The sequence below is a fragment of the Oryctolagus cuniculus genome, chromosome 13 (genome assembly GCF_964237555.1).
Source record: "Oryctolagus cuniculus chromosome 13, mOryCun1.1, whole genome shotgun sequence".
NCBI lineage: Eukaryota > Metazoa > Chordata > Mammalia > Lagomorpha > Leporidae > Oryctolagus > Oryctolagus cuniculus.
Genome location: NC_091444.1, coordinates 2874792 through 2892169, shown reverse-complemented (window position 1 = coordinate 2892169; position 17378 = coordinate 2874792). Strand labels below are relative to the sequence as shown.

The 17378-nt window shown below is 47.8% G+C and overlaps 1 long non-coding RNA gene and 1 pseudogene across 1 annotated transcript; one reads left to right on the top strand and one right to left on the bottom strand.

The window, feature by feature from the left end:
- Window positions 1-4459: 4459 nt before the first annotated feature.
- On the top strand, window positions 4460-7182 carry LOC138844912 (cell cycle checkpoint protein RAD17-like; annotated as a pseudogene).
- LOC138844913 (uncharacterized) lies at window positions 6843-16545 on the bottom strand. The gene is made up of 3 exons (XR_011381326.1): window positions 11678-16545; window positions 7158-10016; window positions 6843-7102 (listed from the first exon to the last, which is right to left on the bottom strand). It is a non-coding gene; the product is annotated as an uncharacterized lncRNA (long non-coding RNA).
- Window positions 16546-17378: the final 833 nt, after the last annotated feature.

Genomic DNA, 17378 nt, shown 5'->3' with positions numbered 1-17378 from the left:
GGAGCGGGCGGCGCGCGGGGCCCATGCCCGGCAGCCCGAGCCTGCGGCGCCCCGGCGCGTCCCGCCTCCCGGCCGCCGAGCCCCCGCCGTCTGCCCCGCGCGCCGCGCCTCGGCGGGGAGCCGAGGGGTCAGCCCGGGGCCCGCGCGCCGTCCGCAGCCTGCGACCCCCACAGGAAACAAAGCCCCGACGCAGGGACCCCCACCCCTGCACAAAGGGAATTTCTTTCCGGACGGGGCGCGGCCCGGCCGGCAGGGGGCGCTGCCAGGGAGGACTTGGGGAGGGGAGAGGCGCGGAGGTGCGGCCGGGCCGGGGGTCCCGCGGGGAGGACGGGGGAGTGGGGGGCTGTGGAATTCGCCTCTGGGGGAGGAGGGCGCCTGCGCCTCCGTCGCCTCGGCCGCGGTTCGGGGCCCGGGGGCTCGTGCGCCGCCGGCCCGCCGCCGGCCCTCGTCCTCAGTGGAGGCTCGGCCTCCGTGGAACAAACAGGCTTTTTCTTACCGGAAAGGTGGGAGCCCGGCGAGTTAACCGGCTTCCCCGGCGAGCGGAGACCAGGCAGTGTGGACCACTGAGGAGTGGGCGGTCTAGGATCTAAGGATCTATGGGTGGCCCGGGGATGGCGCCCAGGTGGGAGACCGGGTGCGACACCCGGCAAGTGGAGATCAGGCAGTGTGGACCACTGAGGAGCGAGCGGTCTAGGCTCTAAGGATCTATGGGTGGCCCGGGGTCAGGTGCTCCGGGCGCGCCCAGGAAGCCGGGGATGGCGCCCAGGTGGGAGCCCCGGTGCGACACCCGGCAGGTTAACCGGCTTCCCCGGCGAGCGGAGATCAGGCAGTGTGGACCACTGAGGAGCGAGCGGTCTAGGATCTAAGGATCTATGGGTGGGCCGGGGATGGCGCCCAGGTGGGAGACCGGGTGCAACACCCGGCAGGCGGAGACCAGGCAGTGTGGACCACTGAGGAGTGAGCGGTCTAGGCGCTAAGGATCTACGGGTGGTCCGGGGTCGGGTGCTCCAGGTGCGCCCAGGAAGCCGGGGATGGCGCCAGGTGGGAGCCCCGGTGCGACACCCGGCAGGTTAACCGGCTTCCCCGGCAGGCGGAGATCAGGCAGTGTGGACCACTGAGGAGTGAGCGGTCTAGGATCTAGAAGCTATGGGTGGTCCAGGGTCGGGTGCTCCGGGCGCGCCCAGGAAGCCGGGGATGGCGCCCAGGTGGGAGCCCCGGTGCGACACCCGGCAAGTTAACCGGCTTCCCCAGCGAGCGGAGATCAGGCAGTGTGGACCACTGAGGAGCGAGCGGTCTAGGCTCTAAGGATCTATGGGTGGGCCGGGGATGGCGCCCAGGTGGGAGACCGGGTGCAACACCCGGCAGGCGGAGACCAGGCAGTGTGGACCACTGAGGAGCGAGCGGTCTAGGCTCTAGGAGCTATGGGTGGCCCGGGGATGGCGCCCAGGTGGGAGCCCCGGTGCGACACCCGGCAGGTTAACCGGCTTCCCTGGCAGGCGGAGACCAGGCAGTGTGGACCACTGAGGAGCGAGCGGTCTAGGCTCTAGGAGCTATGGGTGGCCAGGGGCTGGGTGCTCCGGGCATGCCCAGGAAGCCGGGGATGGCGCCCAGGTGGGAGCCCGGGTGCAACACCCGGCAAGTGGAGACCAGGCAGTGTGGACCACTGAGGAGTGAGCGGTCTAGGATCCAGGAGCTGAGGACGGTCCGTGGGCGGAGTCCTAAGTCCGAGTTCTGACAGTGTCCGTCAGTCAGGAGGGTGCTGAGATCTGCTACAGGGGATTTGCCTGTCCTTGTCTCCAGTGGCGTGAGTTTGCCTGGAACTCAGCAGTTAGGACGATCGCTCTCCTGATTAACAGACCCCGTGGTCATGCTGAAGTCCGCTCCTTATCCTGGGTGGTGTCTTTGTTTTGAAGTATACAGACACCAGTATAGTCATCTTAGCTTTCTTTTGATTGGTGTCACTCTATCTTTCCCTTTTAATCTGCCAGGATCTTTGTCTGTAAAGTGTGTTTTTGTAGTGACCATACAATTGAGTCCTTTTTTTTATATCCAACTCAACAATCTCTGCCTTTTTATTAATGTGTTTAGGCCATTTATACTCAGTGTCATCATGGGTAGGTTTGATTTGAATCTGTCATCTTGATATTTGTTTTCCATTTATCCTAGCTTTTCTTTGTTCCCTTTTTCCTGCTTTTCTGCCTTCTTTTGGATTACTTACTTATAGCTCTGTTGCCAGCTTTTTATTGTTAACTATTTCACGTTAGTGATTGCTTTCAGGTTTATGGTATACATCTTTAATTTATCAGTTTTCCCTCAAGTAATATCAAACTACTTCATGCATAAGAAACCTAAACTAGTAGACTTCCATTTATCCCCTCGACCTTTTTTTTACTATTGTCATCATTTCATTACTTCACATTACTGTACTTCAAACCCCATACTACATTAATGCTACTTTTTTGTATAAGTAGCCAGTTATCTTTCAAGGGAGACTAAATAATAATAATAAAAAAACATTAACCCATGTGTTGTTCATTCCTTTGTGCAGATAGGATTTCCATTTTGTGTGATATTCCTTTCCCTGAAGGAAATACTTTAATATTTCCTGTTGTGAAGCTCTGCTGGGGACAAACCCTTATACTTTTGTACATTTAAGTAAGTTTTTATTTCACATTTTTTAGTAATTATATAATTCTAAATTGATTTTTTTATCATTTCCTCAGTTCATTTTTCACTGTCCTTTTTGTTTCCAATGAGGAATATCCATCATCTTTATATTCCTATATGTAAACCATGTGTTTTCCTTGATGCATTTAAGAATTCTCTTACTGTTTTTGAGCAGTTTGGTTATCATTTGTTTTGGTGTGGTTTCCCTATTTCTTAGGGGGTGTTGAGCTTCTGCCATCTCTCAGTCAAATTTGGAAAATTGGATTCGGCATTGTAGCCTAGCCAGTGAAGCCTCAACCTGCAACACAGGCACCCCATATGGGCACCAGTTCTGGTCTCAGCTGCTCCAGTTCTGATGCAGCTCCCTGCCATCTGCAACAGCAGATGGCCCAAGTGCTTGGGGCCCTGCCACCCACGTGGGAGACCCAGAAGTAGCTCCTGGTTCCTGGCTTCAGTGTGGCCCAGCCCTGGCCATTGCAGCCATTTGGAGAGTAAACCAGTAGATGGAAGATCTCTGTCTCTCCCTCCCTCTAACTCTGCCTTTTTTTCCCTTAAGATTATTTATTAGAGAGGTAGAATTACAGAGAGAGAAAGGGAGAGACAGAGAGATCTTCCATTTGCTGGTTCACTCCCTAAATGGCTGCAGCGTCTGGAGCTGGGCTGATCCAAAGCCAGGAGCTTCTTCAAGGTCTCCCACACAGGTGCAGGGGCCCAAGCACTTATGCCATTTTCCACTGCTTTCCCTGGCCAGAGCAGAGAGCTGGATCAGAAGAGATGCAGCCAGAACTTGAACTGGCTCCCATATGGTGTGCCAGTGCTACAGGTGGTGGCTTTTACCTGCTGTGCCACAGCGCTGGTCCCTCTAACTCTGCCTTTCAAATAAATAAATCTTTTTTAAAAATGGAAAATTTTGGCACATATTTCAAGATGTCTTTGTCTCCTATCTCCTTTCCTTTGGGAACCCCAATTCACACATAAAATGCCACTTAAAGTTGTTCTGTAGCTCACTAATGTTCTGTTCATATTTTAAAAATTATTGCTTTCTTGCCTGTGTTTCATTTGCAATTTCCATAGCTGTTTTTTCAAATTCATTAACTATTTTTCTCTGCTGTCTAATCTACCACTTGTCCTATTAAGTATATTTTTCACCTCAGACATTGTAGTTTTATGTCTAGAAGTTTGACTTGGATTCTTCTATAGCTTCCACGTCTCAACTTAAGTATATGAGTAGATGAAATACAGTTATAAAAAATGTTTGTATTCGCATAGTCAGGCAATTATTATGTCAGTTTCCCCCTAATTATTATATTTTCTTCTTTCCAGGTCTCATAATCTTTGAATATCAGACATTGAAGACTTTTCCTTGTTGGATACTAATATACAACTATATATATTCTTGAACTTTGTTCTGGGACAGTTATTTGGAAACAGTTTGAGTCTTTTGGGACTTGCTTTTAAAATCTGTTAGGGGAGACCAAAGCAATAGTCAGTCTAGGGCCAATTATTGCCCGCTACTGAGGAAAGACCCTTTCGTGTCTCCCTCACAGGCATGCTCTCTGACTCATGGCATTGTCCAGTCTTGCTGGTCCGGGCAGACAGTATATTTTCATTTTTGTGTGAGAGCGAGTAGTTACCTTGAATCCTTTCCAGAAATTCTTTCCTGGACCTTTGTTTCCTAACACGCCTGTTGCTGATCAGTTCTCCAGCTCCCTGGAGTTCTCCATCTTCATAGCTCCTCCCGGAATTCTCTCCTACAAACTCTAGCTGTCTTTCAGGTTGTTTTGTTTTGTTTTAAGATGTATTTATGTAGGGGAGGCGGGACCCCCGAGAGGCTCGGTGCCGAGCCCGGGGAGGGTCGGGTGGCCACCCCAACACCGGAGCCGGCCCCGCGCTCCTTGGCTCCTCTCCGCCCACGAGGGAGGGGAATGCGGCTCCCGGAAAGTGAATTATACTTTGTTGTGCTACAGATTGTGTACTACGGACGGGAACTATTAAGATTTATGATGTCAAACACTTTTCTTAGACCAAAGGTGTCTTCCACAAAGGTAACAGACTGGGTAGACCCATCATTCGATGATTGTTTGGAGAATTCAGGCATCTCCACTATTACTGCCACATCATTAGGTGTGAATAACTCAACTCATAGAAGAAAAAATGTGTCTTCCACATTAGAAAGGAGCAAATTTCCAACTAGAAAAAAAGGAAAGCTGTCTTCCTTAGAACCGATTTATGGTCTAGAAAATTCAAAGGAATATCTATCTGAAAATGAGTCATGGGTGGACAAATACAAACCAGAAACTCAGCATGAACTTGCTGTACATAAAAAGAAAATTGAAGAAGTTGAAACCTGGTTAAAAGCTCAAGTTTTAGAAAGGCAACCAAAACAGGGTGGATCTATCTAATTAATAACAGGTCCTCCTGGATGTGGAAAGACGGCTACTATAAAAATACTGTCAAAGGAACATGGTATTCATGTACAAGAGTGGATTAATCCAGTTTTATCAGACTTCCAAAAAGATGATTTCAAAGAGATGTTTAATCCTGAATCAAGCTTCCCTCTGCTTCCATATCAATCTCCGTTGGCAGCATTCAAAGAGTTTCTATTGAGAGCAACAAAGTATAACAAACTACAAATGCTTGGAGATGATTTAAGAACTAATAAGAAGATAATTCTGGTAGAAGATTTACCTAACCAGTTTTATCGAGATTCTCCTAGTTTACATGAAGTTCTAAGAAAATATGTGCAGATTGGCCGATGTCCTCTTGTATTTATAATCTCTGACAGTGTCAGTGGTGATAATAATCATAGGTTACTGTTTCCCAAAGAAATTCAAGAGGAATGTTCTATCTCAAATATTAGTTTTAACCCTGTGGCACCAACAATTATGATGAAGTTTCTTAATCGAATAGTAACTATAGAAGCTAATAAGAATGGAAGAAAAATGGTTGTCCCTGATAGAAGTTCTTTAGAGTCACTCTGTCAAGGATGTTCTGGTGACATCAGAAGTGCAATAAACAGCCTCCAGTTTTCTTCTTCTAAAGGAGAGAACAATTTATGGCCAAGGAAAAAAGGAGTGTCGTTAAAATCAGATGCTGTGCTATCAAAATCAAGACAAAGGAGAAAACCTGATAGGGTTTTTGAAAATCAAGAGGCCCAAGCTATTGGTGGCAAAGACGTTTCTCTCTTTCTCTTCAGAGCTTTGGGGAAAATTCTATATTGTAAAAGAGCACCTTCAACAGAGTTAGTCTCACCCCAGTTGCCGTCTCATTTATCAGAGCATGAACGGGATCCATTACTTGTTCACCCTGAGGAAGTAGTGGAAATGTCACACATGCCAGGAGAGTTATTCAATTTGTATCTTCACCAAAACTATGTAGATTTCTTCCTGGAAGTAGATGATCTTGTGAGAGCCAGTGAATTTCTCAGTTTTGCAGATATCCTCAGTGGTGATTGGAATACGCGCTCTTTACTCAGGGAATACAGTACATCCATAGCCACGAGAGGTGTAATACATTCCAACAGAGCCCGAGGATTTGCACATTGCCAAGGCGGAGCTTCAAGTTTTCGACCCTTGCACAAACCCCAGTGGTTTCTTTTTTTTTTTGACAGGCAGAGTGGACAGTGAGAGAGAGAGACAGAGAGAGAAAGGTCTTCCTTTGCCGTTGGTTCACCCTCCAATGGCCGCCGCTGCAGCCGGCGCACCGCGCTGATCCTGGCAGGAGCCAGGAGCCAGGTGCTTTTCCTGGTCTCCCATGGGGTGCAGGGCCCAAGCACCTGGGCCATCCTCCACTGCACTCCCTGGCCATAGCAGAGAGCTGGCCTGGAAGAGGGGCAACCGGGACAGAATCCGGCGCCCCAACCGGGACTAGAACCCGGTGTGCCGGCGCCACAAGGTGGAGGATTAGCCTATTGAGCCACGGCGCCGGCCCCAGTGGTTTCTAATAAATAAAAAGTATCGGGAAAATTGCCTGGCAGCAAGAGCACTTTTTTCTGACTTCTGCGTGTCAGCTTTGTGCCTCCAAACCCAGCTGTTGCCGTACCTTGCTCTGTTAACCATTCCAATGAGAAATCAAGCTCAGATTTCTTTTATCCAAGATATTGGAAGACTTCCTCTGAAGCGACACTTTGGAAGGTTGAAGATGGAAGCCCTGGCCGACGGGGAGCATGGAATGTTGGACCCTGAGAGTGGAGACGAGGTGCAGCGCAATGAAGGGCAGTGGCCTGAGGAGACGCCAGCTGACCCCGCGCAGGCCGCCCAAGCCGAAGCCTGGTCTCTGCCTCTGAGTCAGGGCAGCGCGGCGGAGCTTCCCGCCAGCCAGCCGCAGCCCTTCTGCTCCCAAGCAGACGTGGAGGAAGACAGCTGGGTGATAGAAGACTGTGAGAGTGACGGCCCCTAGACGGCAGCCTGCGGGATGATCCTGGCGGGATGGTCACCTCGGTGGTCCCTGAGCAGGGTTAAGATGCGTGATGATCCCAGCGGGATGGTCACCTCTGTGGTCCCTGAGCAGGGTTAAGAGGCTTTCCTAGCGAATTTCACAGTTTGTTAATTCTTCACTCCGTAGGACTTCCTCACAGGGCACTGACTCTTCTGTCCTCGGCACAGATCAAGCCTGCAAGGGATCTGTAATGTTTCCTCTAGTATTTATTCAGTTTTGCGAGTGGTTTCAGGAGAGGAGGTCAGTGTGTATGAAGTGTGTTTGAACCTGATGCCAAAACCCAGGAAATGTGAAGAACGATCCAGGACGCGGAATCCGGGGGTTGTAAATACGAATACAGGCAGTTCAGAGTGCGTTACGAATGTAAATAAAACTTGGTGCCTTATTTACAGTTAAAAAAAAAAAAAGATGTATTTATGTATCTTCATTTGAAAGAGTCAGAGCTTCCATCTGCTGGTTCACTCCCCAAATGGCTGCAACAGCCAGGGTTGTGCCAGGCCAAAGCTAGGAGCTTCCTCTTGGTCTCCCACGTGGGTGCAGGGCCCCAAACACTCTCACCATCTTCTGCTTCCCCAGGCACATCAGCAGGGAGCCAGATCAGAGGTAGAGCAGCCGGAACAAAAACTAACACCCATCTCCGGTGCCAGCCTTGCAGGTAGCAGCTTTACCTACTTTGCCGCAATTCTGGCGCCTGGACTTTGTTTCATCTCCTCTCACAGGCAGTCTGCTGAACAGCAGGGTTCCACCTTCACTCATCTTTGGAAACCTAGCAACTCTAAGGTGGTAAACTAAAACAAGTGTAGGCCTCACCTTGTTTGTTTCCCAGCTCTCTGGGATGGCTGTCCTTCCTGCCTTAGGATAAAGTGACATAATGCTTGTAATGCAGTCAGCCCAATGCTTGGCAATTAAATCAGTGCTCAATAAAAAGTATTATTGCCATTATATTTATTTTGAGATACAGCTTTGAAAGTTTGAACTCCTGTGTATGCACTGGAAGCATAATGCATGGGATGAAACAGATAACTAGAAAGTCTGCTTATCCATCTGCGTATAGTGGTTCTTTTGTAGCCTCACTACCTGAAGTGAGTAATGAGTAAGGCGTTTAAGGTACCCAGTGACCTGCAGCTGGGAAAAAGGGCGACAAATAGAAGGAATACTGAATACCTAAATGGCATTTTTACCCACATAAGTGTATGTGTGTATATATATGAACAGAAAGGACTTCAAAAAGTAAATGAAATTAAGTTGAAGGATTAAAACTGTGAAAAAGATTAAAACTTTTGAAAACTGCAGTTTTTTCATATTTTTCATGAACCCTTTGATCCATTGTATTCATGATTTCCAATTTTTCTCACACAAATAAATGTCATTTTTATTTTCCACAAACTTTATGAAGACCCTCACACACATGTGTCTTTCCAATCCCAAATACACGTCTCCATTTTAGTCTCATGTAGCTGATGACTGTATGGCTTGAGACATGGGAGAGGCCTACGTGAGTTCTCATTCTTTTTCAGTAAAGTTTCCTATCTGCTGAAGTGCAGACCTCCAGAGACACGGTAGCCTCCTGAACAGAAAGATTACTCCTACCTTAGAGTAAGTGTACACCTCAAAGTGTATTTGGGCAGGCAGTCAGCTGAGAACATGAACGTAAGTTGGGAGAAAGTGGCTCAGTTAGGAAGAGGGCATAGGCCAACATGAAGGAAGGAGAAACAAAACAGCTGAAATTAAAGTCAGAGTATTCTAGTGACCTAATCAAAGGAATTCTTGGGTATTATACAATATGATCTCTCACTTGACAGATTAAAATGACGTAGTTAATAACAGCTCTGCAGTCTCTGATCCTAAGACTCCTAGCAGGCATTTGCTCATTTTTCAAACAATGTATTGAAGACCTATTATGGATTGTGCCAAGTACTAGAAAAAAAAAATTTCATCCTAGGGACCAGTAGGGCAGCAGCCAACAGTGTAACACTACCCTGAAAGATGAGCCCAGCATTCCAGGGAAACAGGACAGGCACGGCTCGGCAAAGGCAGATCAGGAATCCCCCAGTAAGTGTGGTGTCTCAAACAAATGTAAAATATGTAGAAATTCACCAGCCCCCAAGCTGAGGGTTGGGGTTGGGGTTGGGGTGGAATGACATGGCACTTCATGGAACTGCAAATAGGGTTACAATGTGGAGAAAGGGAGCCAAGCAGAGCTCATTAGCGGCCTTGGATACCAGTCTTAAGGGCTTGCTTTCCATCTGGAAGGCACATGAAGACTGCGGGATTTCAAGCAAAAAAGATTCCAGTTACACATTACTCTGTGTAAGACATGGAGTGAGGGAAATAGATTGGAAAAAGGGACAAAAATAAGAGTAGGCGACAGACCTAATACAACACATTCTTTATCCAAGAAAACAGAGTCGGAGAGTTGACACAATTCGTCCAAGGTCAACATGAGTGAGCAGTGGACGAGGGACTTGAACTCAAGTCACCAGACTGCAGGCCTATGCACTCTTCCTGCTTCGCAGTGCCGCCCTCTGGCTATAAGCCGTGAGGACTGAAGAGTGACAGAAAGTACACTGTCAGCATGATTTAGTAATGTTCAGGTGCATTTGTGAAAAGAGCATCAAACAAGCATAAATCAAAAATTCCCTTGAAAGTCTCCAGGAACAAAGGAAAACCTGAAAGAGCTTCTTGCTTTACTGGGAACTTGCCCCACATCTACCTTGGGCCCCTCAGGAAGTCCTCGGTCCTGGGAGGAAGGCAGTGGCGGGGGCGGGGGGGCTGCTTCTGGCGGTTACACACACAGTAGCACACCTTCCTGCGATGTGAGGTGCATTATGGGATTTTTCCAGTTTCACGCTAACAATCACCACGTTGGTCTCACAGTCTCTATGCAGATTCTCATGCTTAATGTCATATTTCTGAAAGAAAATGAGGTGTATGAGAAGGTACCATTTTTAAAAAATAGTCCAACACATTTATAAGCAAAATCAGCAGCGAAGTCCTCTCTCCAACTCAGATCTTCCCCTTGGAGGAGGTAAGACTGTGTCCTCTGGTTAGGTGTTTTGTGTCATCACCCAATAGGAAGCGTTCCTCACTCGGGGCCTGATAGAACCCAGGTCAGAAAAACATCGCCTCAGTCAGGACTGTGAGGATGAGGGCGCACACACACACACACACACACCCCAGGGTAAAACGCCTCCTGCTGATCGGAAACCGTGGCTTCACGTTGTCCACAGTGACCCCTCCAGAGTTGTCTGGTTCTCTGCAATGAGGCCCAGGATTATTTTATCTTCACTTCAGCACATTTCTGCAAACAAGTAGCTTGCTGTTTCCACTGAGTTAATATAACGGTTATATAACAGTTATGTTGGCATTGCTATTACACTTTTTAAAAAATAGTCACATTATTTGTTTTTCTCTTGTCTCCCTTAGCAAGGCAATAAGAGGACAGAAAGCCATCATAACTGGGAAATTAATTACATCAACTATTCTCTTGTACTAATCAAGTTATAAGTCTGGAATGCGCTTCTATGAAACAGATGTGTGCATTCCTGTTCCCCTTTGGTCCTGATGTCAGGAGAATGCAGCCCTCTGCCTTTTGTAAAGGAAGCCACAAAGCCTGGGTCAGCAGTGGGGGTGGAAGAAGGGGGAAAGGACCAGGGTCCAGCCCCCCGCACCCTGGAAAAGCACAACGCTCGCGGTGAGAAACGCAGGGGGAGCAAGCTGCCTTCTGAGGCACGGCTGGACGAGGACAGAGGCAGCACGCGTGCTGGGGCTCATCCCACGCAGAATCCCTGTTGGCTCCGCGGGCGCCCTCATCCTCTAGGGCTTGGGATTCTGCCCTAGGACATCAGCTGCCCAGTCCCCCAGCCTAATAAAGAGCAAGAGACCTACAGGCTGAGCTCAGGCTATCTGGGGACAAGTCTTGTAAGGTCTAATTGAATTCTTAGTGGGAAGAGAGATATGCACCAAGAACACCCCCATTTCACTTTCTGGGCAACAAAAAAGTAAAAATGTACCCTCAACAACACCCCTGAAGACGCCTCAGATACCTACCTCCTCCCTGTCAGGCGGCTGCTACCCCAGGAAGTCGGGCCCAGTCAGCTCCCACACCCAGTTGTTCCCACTCCTGCATCCCAGTGCGAACGCTGCAGGGGTTTAAAGATCACTTTTGACCCTGGGTCCTTCATTTCACAGGGAGCACTGAAGCCCAGAGAGACTTCTCCAGGATCTCACAGAAGGCATCTGAGAGCACTCTGAAAGCGGGTCTGGGGCTTGTCATTCTCGCTCTCCCGCCTCCCCAGATGATCAGTTAATATTTATTGAGTGCTTACTGTGTCCCCTTCACTGTTTTAAGCAGTAACGCACTTAATCACTCAGACCAGAAGGCTGCTGATGCCGTGACCCTCACTCCACAGGGAAGGCCCTGAAGGTTAAGGCATCTGTCCACAGTCCCACAGTGCACCCTCCTCCTCCTCTTCTCGTCCTCTCATTCTGCCTCTGACCCACGTGTTCCCTATTATTTTACAGTAAAACTGAAAAAGTTAATATGGAAACGTTGAAATATGCCTTTACTTACATGGTGCGTTGTGATGTCTTATCATTAATATGATCCGTATGCCACAGTGACTTTTTCAGAAAGAAAAAAGGATACCATAGTTTAGTTTCTTTTGCTATGTGAATTATCTGTAAAGTATTATTGGACCTTGAATGAGCTTTTCCTGCCTCTGAACATTTCCTGAACTTTCTCTCTTATTATTCACAAATACAAACTAATTTTATATTATTCTTGCAATGTCATGAATTCCTCGAGAGTAAGTGCCACATGTAATTTTTATTAAAAAAAAAAACCCGTGTTGTATTCCTTTTCATACAATAAGAATTCAGTGATTCAGTGTTCCTATAATGAACTGCTGCATTCATCATGAGTGATAACTACCACCAGAGTGCAATCAGCATGTTTTTAGCACATACATGAGCTTGTGAGCATGAACACACTTCATATTTACAGCAACCTTGCAAAGCAAGTATTTCTATGGCCATTCCGAAGATGGTACTAAGAAGGATAAGCATTTGCACAGGTCACATCACTGGTATATGGTTCAGGCAGCAGTCAAACAAAGATCTTTTGGGACCCTAATACAATCCATTGGCACTAACAAAATCATTGTATCATTAGCCGGAACATTTCCAGAAAAGATGTTCTATAGACAAAGTTAATCATTCTAAGGCCAAAAATAATTTTATTTTTAAAAGATGATTTATTTATTTGAAAGTCAGAGTTTCAGAGAGAGATAGGGACAGAAATTGATCTTCTATCCACTGGTTCACTACCCAGATGGCCTCAATGGCCACGGTGGGCCAGGCTGAAGCCAGGAACCAGGAGCTTCTCCTGGGTCTCCCCTGTGGCAGGCAGGGGCCCAAACACCTGGGCCATCTGCTGCCCTTAACAGGGAGCTGGACCAGAAGCAGAGCAGCTGGGGCTCAAACCAGCACCCATATGCTAGAGTCATAGATAGCGGCTTCACCCACTAGGCCTCAACGGCGGCCCTGCCAAAAATAATTGCTTAAATCATCATTCCTGACCTCCTGGTAGATAAACAAAGATCTGTAGAAATGAGGGAAAGTTAGCAGAATGCAACTAAAATAAACTAAAAGTTCTTTTCAAAAAGGACTAACATGAAGCTGTGAGTATCTGGTCGTTCACCTGTTTATTGGAAGGAAACATCCACTCACGCCTCCCAGGATGGGCAGGTCAGCACTCAGTGTGGACTCACTTGACACTCTCCACGTAACGCTAAGAGAGTCAGGTGCAGCGAGATCCGTTTTGTTTCACCTTTACGTGAGATTCTAAAAGGGACGGGGTGACCCATTCTCCTTTTGCAGCCCTCTTTCTGTTTGCCACACTGGGATTTTCCTAGGCCAAGGCTTTGATTACGCAAGGAATCCAACAATTCAAGGAGGAAAAAGAGCTTTGAAACAGCAAAATGCCTACTCTTCTAGACAGCTGGGACTCTGGCCGAATTTGAAGGAATAGAAGAAGAAATTCTAACTTCTTATCTTACATTCCAGCATTCAGTAACTCTTTATCAGAATATTTTCCCTTATGGTTCTTCTAAAGTAATTTAAGCCTCTTTCTTCTTGTTTGGTTTTCACAAGGGCTACAGCTGCTCACAGCCTTCTGCATATTTTCTCACGCCAGTTAATGAAAGGAGAAAGGTGCTAGCTTCCACCGTCACAAACCGGAGCCAGGCCTTCTGCCTTCAGTTTTGGATTTTTGTTTTGCTTTGTTTTTTCAATAACAACTCTATTTCAATCACATTATCAAAAGGCAGTTAATAATTACAAGTTCTTCTGAAGAAATAAAGACATATGTCATGAAAACCAGCCTGAAGCGCCAGCATTCCATATGGGTGCCAGTGCTAGTCCTGGCTGCTCCTCTTCCGATCCAGCTCTCTGCTGTGGCCTGGGAAAGCAGTGGATGATGGCCCAAGTCCTTGGGCCCCGGCACCCACGTGGGAGACCTGGAAGAAGCTTCTGGCTCCAGGCTTCGGATCCGCGCAGCTCCGGCCATTGTGGCCATCTGGGAAGTGAATCAGCAGATGGAAGACCTCTCTCTGTCTCTATCTCTCTCTGTAACTCTGCCTTTCAAATAAATAAAATAAATCTTTAAAAAAAAAAAAGAAAAGTAGTTCCCAGAGGCTAGAGTGCACCGTGATGGATCAGGAGACACTGTTTTTACTTATTGCAGACACAGGTGCCCATATACAGACATATACAGATATACACACATACACACATACAGATACTTACAGAAACGTGGATGTGTGTCTGTGTGCAGGTTAGCACGCCATGCATTTCCTCGCTGTTGGCCGAGAAAGCCTAGAAATAATGACTCTCCGATGGCAATGAGCACACTTATTGCCCAAATCCTGGTTTCTGGTAACAATTTCCAGTAATAGAAGAAGAAACTGTTGTCTCTAAGATTTGGCTACGTAATAAACAAGATGAGCCCAGAGCATGCTACAAGGGCAAGACATGAAAGAAACTAAAAAAGAAGTGAAAAATGAAAGACATAACACAGTAGTGGGATGTGTCAAAGTAAAACACGTGCCAATCAGAATAATTCCCAGTAAGGAAGGCTAGAATGATTTGAGTAATAAATTCATCTAGTGTCACATTACAACTAAAAGTATAAAATATCGACCCAAACGAGAACAGAGCAAGGCCCCACACTGAACAATCCCTGGTGGGTGGAGGTTCCCTGCACTGGGAGGGGGAGAAATATTTCTCCTTGAGTGTGTGCTGCACATTGTGACTCGCTCCCAAAGAAAAAGTCGCTGGAAGCAAAAAAGGGGGAAAATATGGAGGAGAAATCTGACAAACCAACCCCACCTTGCCATCAAGGCCACACCAACAATGACATTGACAGCAGATGATAAGAAAGGCACACAGGAATCTCCCCAAGTTCCCCAGGACGCAGTGTGGTGTCCTACATGTGACACTGGGACGGAAAGCTAAAAACTAAGGGAATATAAAGAAAATATACAGTTTAGTAAATAGTGATGATTTTCACTAGTTGTACAGATTTGCTTTGCGGATATAAGATGTATTAGCAATAGGAGAAACTGGGTATGGGACATACAGAAACTTTCAGTTTTAGCTTCACAACTTTTATGTAAATCTAAAACTATTGCAAATTTAAAATGTATATATAAATTATAAATAAATAGATGAAAAAAGTGGTCTCCTTAAAGCTCTTAAATGGGGCATGAATGTCAGGAAACACAAATGGGGGTGGAGCTTGGTGCAGCAGTTACACTGCTACTTGAGATACTGGCATACCACAGTGAGTGCCTGGGTTCCAGTCCAGGCTCTGCTTCCAGTTCCAACTTTCTGATAATGTGTACTTTGAGGAGCAGCAGGTGATGGCTCAAGGATTTGGGTCTCTGCCACCCATATGGGAGACCCACAACGCGTTCCAGGTTCCTGGCTTCAGCCTGGGCTGGTCTCAGCTGTTGTGAGAATTTGGGAAGTAAACCAGCATTTCTCTCTATGTCTGTCTGTTTGTCTGCTTCTCTTTCTGTCTCTCTGTGTTTGCCTTTCACATAACCAAGAATAAATCAAATACAATGGATTTGTATTAGTCATGTGCCATCCCTATAATGAACTGAATTAAATAATCTATAGAGGGCTGGCGCCGCAGCTCAGTAGGCTAATCCTCCACCTAGCGGTGCCAGCACCCCGGGTTCTAGTCCCGGTCGGGGCGCCGGATTCTGTCCCGGTTGCCCCTCTTCCAGGCCAGCTCTCTGCTGTGGCCAGGGAAGTGCAGTGGAGGATGGCCCAAGTGCTTGGGCCCTGCACCCCATGGGAGACTAGGAGAAGCACCTGGCTCCTGCCTTCAGATCAGCGCCGTGCGCCAGCCGTGGCAGCCATTGGAGGGTGAACCAACGGCAAAGGAAGACCTTTCTGTCTCTCTCTCTCACTATCCACTCTGCCTGTCAAAAAAAATAATAATAATAAGCTATAGAGATTGATAAGTGAATTCTACCTTCAGGATACAGACTTACACTAGAAAACAAAACATCTGGAAGAAATTCTGTTGCACTTATTGGAAACTAAACCAAGGGTACTATTAGCATAAACAAGCACTGCAAATGTATTCTAAGACAATAATACCATTGTTGCTCCTTGCCACAGGGCAAATCATTGCCACTAAAGTAAGGCTTAGAAAGTATAGTGTTGGGAATTCATGATTATTCTTTTTTTTTTTTTTTTCAAAAAACCCTATCTACAATAAATTGCACTCAATTAGAAGAGTTTGCTAAGGAGACTAAAGTCACTAGCATGGACCACACTTAGTGCGGGACCAGACTGTGCCTAGATCAGGATGAAGGCAAACCTTCCCTAGAAAAGTTGCTGCTCAGACCTTGTTATCTTTCCTCCTGGCACTTGCTGCCTTACTGCAAGCAAGGAGCCCGGGAAGGGGCAAAGCGAGTTTATTACGAGTGAACACAGAGGGCCACCGTGAGTGAATGCAGAGGGCACCATGAGTGAACGCAGAGGGAGACCATGAGTGAACGCAGAGGGAGACCACGAGTGAACACAGAGGGAGACCACGAGTGAACACAGAGGGAGACCATGAGTGAACACAGAGGGAGACCATGAGTGAACGCAGAGGGAAACCACGAGTGAACACAGAGGGCACCATGAGTGAACACAGAGGGAGACCACGAGTGAACACAGAGGGAGACCACGAGTGAACACAGAGGGAGACCATGAGTGAACGCAGATGGAGACCATGAGTGAACGCAGAGGGAGACCACGAGTGAACACAGAGGGCACCACGAGTGAACACAGAGGGAGACCACGAGTGAACACAGAGGGAGACCATGAGTGAACGCAGAGGGAGACCACGAATGGACGCAGAGGGGGACCACGAGTGGACGCAGAGGGAGACCATGAGTGAACGCAGAGGGAGACCACGAATGGACGCAGAGGGGGACCACGAGTGGACACAGAGGGAGACCACGAGTGGACGCAGAGGGAGACCACGAGTGGACGCAGAGGGGGACCACGAGTGGACGCAGAGGGAGACCACGAGTGGACGCAGAGGGAGACCACGAGTGAACACAGAGGGAGACCACGAATGAATGCAGAGGGAGACCATGAGTGAACGCAGAGGGCCACCATGAGTGAATGCAGAGGGAGACCACAAGTGAACGCAGAGGGGGACCACGAGTGAACGCAGAGGGAGACCACGAGTGGACGCAGAGGGAGACCACGAGTGAACACAGAGGGAGACCACGAATGAATGCAGAGGGAGACCATGAGTGAACGCAGAGGGCCACCATGAGTGAATGCAGAGGGAGACCACAAGTGAACGCAGAGGGGGACCATGAGTGAACGCAGAGGGGGACCACGAGTGAACGCAGAGGGAGACCACAAGAGAACACAGAGGGAGACCACGAATGAACGCAGAGGGAGACCATGAGTGAACGCAGAGGGCCACCGTGAGTGAATGCAGAGGGAGACCACAAGTGGACGCAGAGGGAGACCACGAGTGAACGCAGAGGGAGACCACGAGTGAACACAGAGGGAGACCATGAGTGAATGCAGAGGGAGACCACAAGTGAACGCAGAGGGCACCACGAGTGGACGCAGAGGGAGACCTGCACTGAGGTGTGAGGAGCACATTTTAGCAAGATCCTTCCACCCACATACAGCTAATCCGAAGATTTGCTCTACTGCCTCTTTGAAAGCCTCTCTGCAAATTTCTT